We start from the raw sequence: 6,628 nt of genomic DNA, 5'->3' as shown, positions 1-6,628 counted from the left end.
ATCGAGTTTCGAAGCGATATTGTCTCCGACCGCCGCGCCGAAGTTATTCGTTCCTCCAACAGTTCCTTAAGTTTTAATAGCGATCGTAGCAACTGCTTCAATTTCGTAACACGTAAGTATGGAAGTAAAAATCGCGATTGGTCACCGATACCTTATTAGATATCGTAGTGCTTTCTAACAATAAATGTTATTTCGCAACTTTTCGGAAGCACATTAACAGATACCACTTATCGCGTTTCAACCCTCCAATCTTAACTTTAAACTATAATAAATAAAAGTGGACACGTGACTAAAAAGATTTCGTACTTCACCTTTCGATGACAACATTCTGCTTAAAAAGTTGTATATTTCGTGTTAATTCATATACATGTATGTAAGCCGGACAAACATTTGTAAGTAGACGTTACCTGGGGTCAACGTTCCACCCAAGATTTCGGTCCGCTACAATATTGAGATGGAAAGGAATGATAGAATAAGAGGCTTGACGATCGTGAATTTCAAATAGGTTCAGATGTTTACGTTTATTACAATATACACGATGACTCTCTATCACGTTGTTTTCGACCGCTCGCTCGGGACGTCTTCACGCGCGAAGCACTCGTCCATAAGAACACGAATTCTTTGAGTGTATAAACCACTAACTTGTCATACAATTTGATTTAGAAAAAAGGTCAGCAGGTTATGATATCTAAATAAAATGAAACGGAAACTCTCATCATTTATCTCCGCCGTTCCGGAACACTGAAGACTCTATGGTCAATCTAACTATACAATAGAATCGCTCGCTGGTACTACTCGACGGAATAATCTCGTTTTAGGTCTAAGAAAGTTAACATTGACGCGTGTTCGCAACAAGGGATTAGTTCGTGAACGGAGGGAGTCCAAGTGTACTCATCTCTCTGCTTCTTCGATCCTCCCTCGATGGCTCTTTCTCCTGTTCCACAACGGCCGGTGTCGTGCCTTCGATCTCTCGATTCTTCGGGGTCGAGTACGATTGTTATTCGGAGTTATCCCAGTTCTCGTCGGGTACGCCTTTGCCCGTAGGTTGTACGTTTCCGTTACTCCTAGAGGAAGTCTGGTGTCCGAATCTCGGATATTAGATCCTACTTGGCCGGCCGTTAGAACGAAAGAGAGCGATCCGCTGGATCGCTCCCTCGATCCTACCACGTGGATCATCGGGACCTGCGCACTCGCGGTCCTCCCCGCCTTCCTTACTATCGGAAGAGGGGATTTGATATCCACATCTCACACATTTATCAGTAATTTATTAATATTTAATATTCAATACCAATTTGATACCAAAATCTATTGTTGAGTAATATTAACATACATTCCAACTTTCAACTGTAAAATCCAATAATAATTTATTTATATTTTTTTGATCAATTATTTATTGTAAACTATTCATTTTATAATTAAAAGATGTATGTTTCGACATTAATACTTTGTGAACGCAAAAACCTTTCATTACATAATTAAAAGCAAATATCTAAAAAAATTATTTCTTTCATTTGATAGCAAAGTAAATTTTTTGTTACTATGCTGTAAAATTTAATGGTACTTATATCAAGAAACACGGTAATGTTTTAGTATAAATACTAAGTATAAACGCAGCGAGACTGCTCGCACAAGTCCGATCGTTTCAGCAGCGCCATGTTTTTTTAATAAGTAACGTCGTAAAACATAACCGATCCAACATTTAAATTAGAGAAGGCCATTTTCACATAAAATATTTATTTGTAGTAAATTCGTCCGCAATATGTTTTTATTCAATAAAAGATTTCCTGCTGTTAAAACTTTGTATCATTAATGTTATTATCTTCTTTATTTCTTTCTCATAAAGTTTTTCTTTCGATTTTTTTTTGGATAAAACATTTCAATGTCAAAAATAATAATAATACTGCAATTAGTTTGTTTATATAATCATACTCTACATGTATATAAGTACCTGGTATCTATCTGTCTGACCGCAAACTCCTCCTACATTTGTGGACCGATCTTCTTGTAACTGGTCTCAAAATTTTCCAAATTTTTCTCAAATTGGGACGATGGGGTTTTTTTCAAGTTTTGCACACCCACGCACCCAACCACGCATTCATAGTGTTTGTTTATTTCACCGGGAACTCCTCCTGCATTTGTGGACCGATCTTCTTGCAACCGATCTTAAAATTTTCCAAATTTTTCGGGGGTGGCTGCTATTGGGTTTTTTTTTAAGTTTTACCCACCTACGCACCCACCCACGCATTCACACTGTTTGTTTGTTTGACTACGAACCCCTTTTACATTTGTGGACCGATCTTCTTGCAACCGGTCATGAAATTTTCCAATTTTTTCGGGAAAGACTGCTAAGAGGGTTTTTTTAATTTTTGCCCACCCACGCACCCACCCACGCATTCAAACTGTTTGTTTGTCCGCGAGTAAATCAGTCATTTTTGGACCGATCTTCTTGAAATCGGTCTCTAAATTTTCCAAACGGAGATAGCGCACCCACCCACGCATTCACTCTTTTTGTTTATAATTGTATTTTGTTGTATAAAATTACTGGAAAAGACATACCCCAAAAATAAAAAAATTCAAAATCAGTTTCGAGGTTTCCATGTACAGGGAGATTATGGTCCGATTTTTGTGAAATCGGTACAAAATGTTGCAAATTTTTCGGAGAAGAATTTCCCGACTGAGTTTTTAAAATCTGTGACACCCTCTGGAATGCCAGTTTATCGACTCAAAATAAAAATAAGTGCTACAATTATTCTATTAAGGAATTTTAATACCAAGAAAGGACTATGCAATGGCACAGGATTCATTGTTATTGATCTAGAAGTGCGGGCTCAAAAGCTAGTATTACATATTCCTATATGTATAAAAATACAGTATTTATTTCCATATCATATTACCAAAGTGGGTAAATGTTAGCGCAGGAGTTAGTACGGAGAGAACACTCAAACGTAGATCAAAAGAACTGAGCCCTTATTTTAGCGTACAAAAACCTAAAAGAAAGTAGCTGAGAATGCAGCTCTCGTGGGAAGAAAAACATAGGTACACAAAAGATAAGCAATATGCCTAAAGGATGTATACCTAAAACTGTTGACTTGAACGCGCCCGATTATTGTGTGAGGAGATTATCCGACAGGGCGCCGATTGATAATCCCCAACAGTAAGCTCATTAATTAATGAAATACATGGTATCTCCACCATCACAGACAACACGTAAGAGCAAGGAAAAATGATTATAATATATCCCGCAGCCATAACAACCTGGGGACAAAGTTAAAGAAAATTAATAAACTTTTTAGCATATTCTTCTGTTAATACTCAAATTCATATTCGTATACATTTATCATATATTCATTCTTTCATATACTTACTAAAGACAGACGTTCAAAATGCATTGGCGTCTCACTGTATAATTGAATCGATTGTATGATAATCGGATTTAAAAGAAAAGCGCAGTACGTGAGTCTGCTAAGAGGGATCCATGTTTTTAATGACAGGAACCGATTAACAATACCTAGAACAAAAACCAACATACAATAAGAAAATGACACGTTTCGAAACTATTATATAAGATGCAACTTGAAATGTAATAAACTGCCATTACATTGAAACAATGTTAATTTAATAAGAATTTATATATTAGTGAATGAACAAACCTCTGTGTTTAGTGGAGCACGCTATCACAATCCCTGTTATACCTATTGCCCAAAATATTCTGTGTAGTGCTACATAAATAGCAGAAACTAGAATGGATACGTGTCGCTTGTAAATTACTATTACAAATAATACGTAAACGATGCAAAGGCTAGCAAGGAACCAACATAAGATTATAACTTTCTGAAATATAAGTTAAATTATTATTACACGTTTTTATGTATGTTGTTACACATAATATAATTGATTAGTATATGCGGAACTTGTTAGTATATATACAATAAATTTATATATTCTGTAAATATTTCAATGACAATTTTATTTAATATGTTATGTAAAAGTAAAATAGATATTTTACCCTTCTCGAGACCGCATTATTGTTCAATTTTATTAAAATGTAACCTGTAACCATTCCAATAATATATGGATTTATTCTCATCCATGGTGGTGTATACATCACATCTACAAGTCTAATCAGTTCATCGAATCTGCAAAAATAAAAAAATCGTCCTCTTAATTAATTTCCCAATAAACATATTATTTTGATAACTTACGTCAGAGTATATTCGTGAATGTATGAAATATAACCGCTAAGAATAGTGGAGCCTATTAAAAGTGTACTCAATATCGTAACAGCAACATAGAAGTATCTGAAATTTATAATATATATTTATTGAAATATGCACAAGGTACTAGTTATAAAATCATCCGTAATCGATTAACTCACATACCTAGTCGACAGAATCAATACCATAATAGCAATTATGTAAAATTGCATATCGTTAGCTAGATACCAGCTCCAACTCAGGCACTGCAGTAAAATAATGGAATGATACTTTTATGCGCTTCTAAACATAATTTTTAGCTGAAACAAATATGTTCGTACCATGTCTTTAAGACGAAAAAAATTATTTATGTATAGAAGATTTCTCCACCAGTACTTCGGACAAGTTTCATGCGACCTCTCATACACGTAAAATTGCGACGTCTCATCGAACCAAGCAGAGCTTAATTGCGATATTCCCACCGCTACCATGTAAGCCGGTGTCAACCTTAGCAAAGTTTTAGTTCCATTATGATTATTATATTGCTTTTATTGCTGTCTGCAATAATCACTATAGCGTACCTTATAAATCGTTTTATTATATGAGTAACGAGTTTAATTAATTTCTTTCTACAATTAGCAGGCTCCTTTAATCTTCCGTTCGTCCGCAAATATGTGTAAGTCACTAAACATCTGCTTGAGAAAAAGAATGTATCAACTTGCATGAATGACATGACAAATAAATAAGTATGATTCTCCAGGAATCTAAAGCATCCTACTTTATTGTCTGTGAACATCAAACAATCTTTATTACACGTTTAAAAAAACAGGACACCAAAGAAATTTATTTTACGGATACAGTTTAAATTACTTGCCATTAGTATCCCATGTATAGACTGATGCGTGGAGTATGATTATGCAACACATGCTTAACAATTTTAAACCGTGAATGACGGATATTGTACCAGCATCTAATTTCGTATTAAATATTTTTCTCGTATTTGTGTAAACGGAGAAACATATTAATATTTTTCCAATTTTACTTTCTCGATGTGAAGGCAAATTTACATTCGTTTCTATTTCCTTAGACCTATCACCATTTATACCTAAATCATAATTTGAAATCTTTATGAGTATCTACTATAAAACTGAAAATGCATTGATTCAGTAAGAATAGCATTTAATAAAGGAAATCTGTAAAAGTGTTACATGTAGTATATACACAGTGGTACATAAACAATATATGTATAGTTACACAAAAAATTATATTGTCAATTATTAATTATTTAAAATAATTGTTAATTGCAAAAATAATGGCATGTACTTCATTAAATAATTTTGATATCGAATTAGTTTTGTAGAAAGTGAAAACTGATAAGTCGAAATCATATATGGTCTTAAACAATTTTTTTATAGAAATTTTTCTAAAAGTTTCTGATATAGTACTAACTGCTATTAATTTTGTTCATCTTACTTTCTTTTATCCACTTTTGGTACACAAAGATATCGTATATCGTTCCAATTATTGTCATAAGAAAAAGTGCTAAAACAACACTGCAAATAGAATATTTCTATAGTGATTTTTATACCTTTGGATAAATAAGAGAGATTAAGATTATTTATAATATTTATACATCTAGAATATTTATAATATCTGAAAAATTACATAGAGAAGTAATTGCTACGAGTATTTTGACATTATCGGTATTATTCTTGTGACTTACCAGATGACACTTAATGAACCATTGAATAGCAATTTAATGTCGTCCTTTAAATCTTTAACCTGGATCAATTGAAAGTTTGCAGAATATAAATCATCGATAAAGATAAGTCTATCACAAAGTATTTTTTCCAAAATAAAACTTAAATTCTTTGTAGTGCACGATGCTGGTAAACAGAATCCGAGCGTAATCACATCCTAAAATAAAACTTTCTATACATATATTTAAATATTAAATATCAAATGATATATTTAATTATTAAACGTAATATTTCGAAATACACACATTTTACGTTATTTTATTTTATAGAGATTTTATAAGCTCACCTCGTTGTATATATGTATATGTGTGATATTGAAGTGTACTATTGTGTCTAATATGAGCTACAAAATAATTTATTTTAAAAGGCGGAAATCTGTGCGGATCGCTGTACAGTGCGTTATTTAATATTTTATGTTCTGCAATCTGTAAATGATTCGTATTCATTGTATCAAGACATTGGCTACGACTTCCCAGCCAATAGTTGTTTCCGTAAAGAAAACCTGGTTTAGGTGCGCCGTTGGAATCTAACACTAAAAATAAAAATTAGAACGTTATTATTTATACAAATAAAGACATACAAATGTTTACTTGTTATTAGTCCCTCAAAATTTTCAATAATCGTACAAATTAATGCGAGAAATAATCCTTGTATATAATATATATCTTGCAATAA

General features: G+C 33.0%; 1 pseudogene; it reads right to left on the bottom strand.

Annotated features, from left to right (window-relative positions):
* Positions 1-2,752: 2,752 nt before the first annotated feature.
* LOC105565566 lies at positions 2,753-6,485 on the bottom strand (annotated as a pseudogene).
* Positions 6,486-6,628: the final 143 nt, after the last annotated feature.

This window comes from Vollenhovia emeryi, unplaced genomic scaffold (assembly GCF_000949405.1).
Source record: "Vollenhovia emeryi isolate VEMERY1.0 unplaced genomic scaffold, V.emery_V1.0 DF939151.1, whole genome shotgun sequence".
NCBI classification, from domain to species: Eukaryota; Metazoa; Arthropoda; class Insecta; order Hymenoptera; family Formicidae; genus Vollenhovia; species Vollenhovia emeryi.
This window is presented reverse-complemented; position numbering and strand designations above follow the sequence as displayed.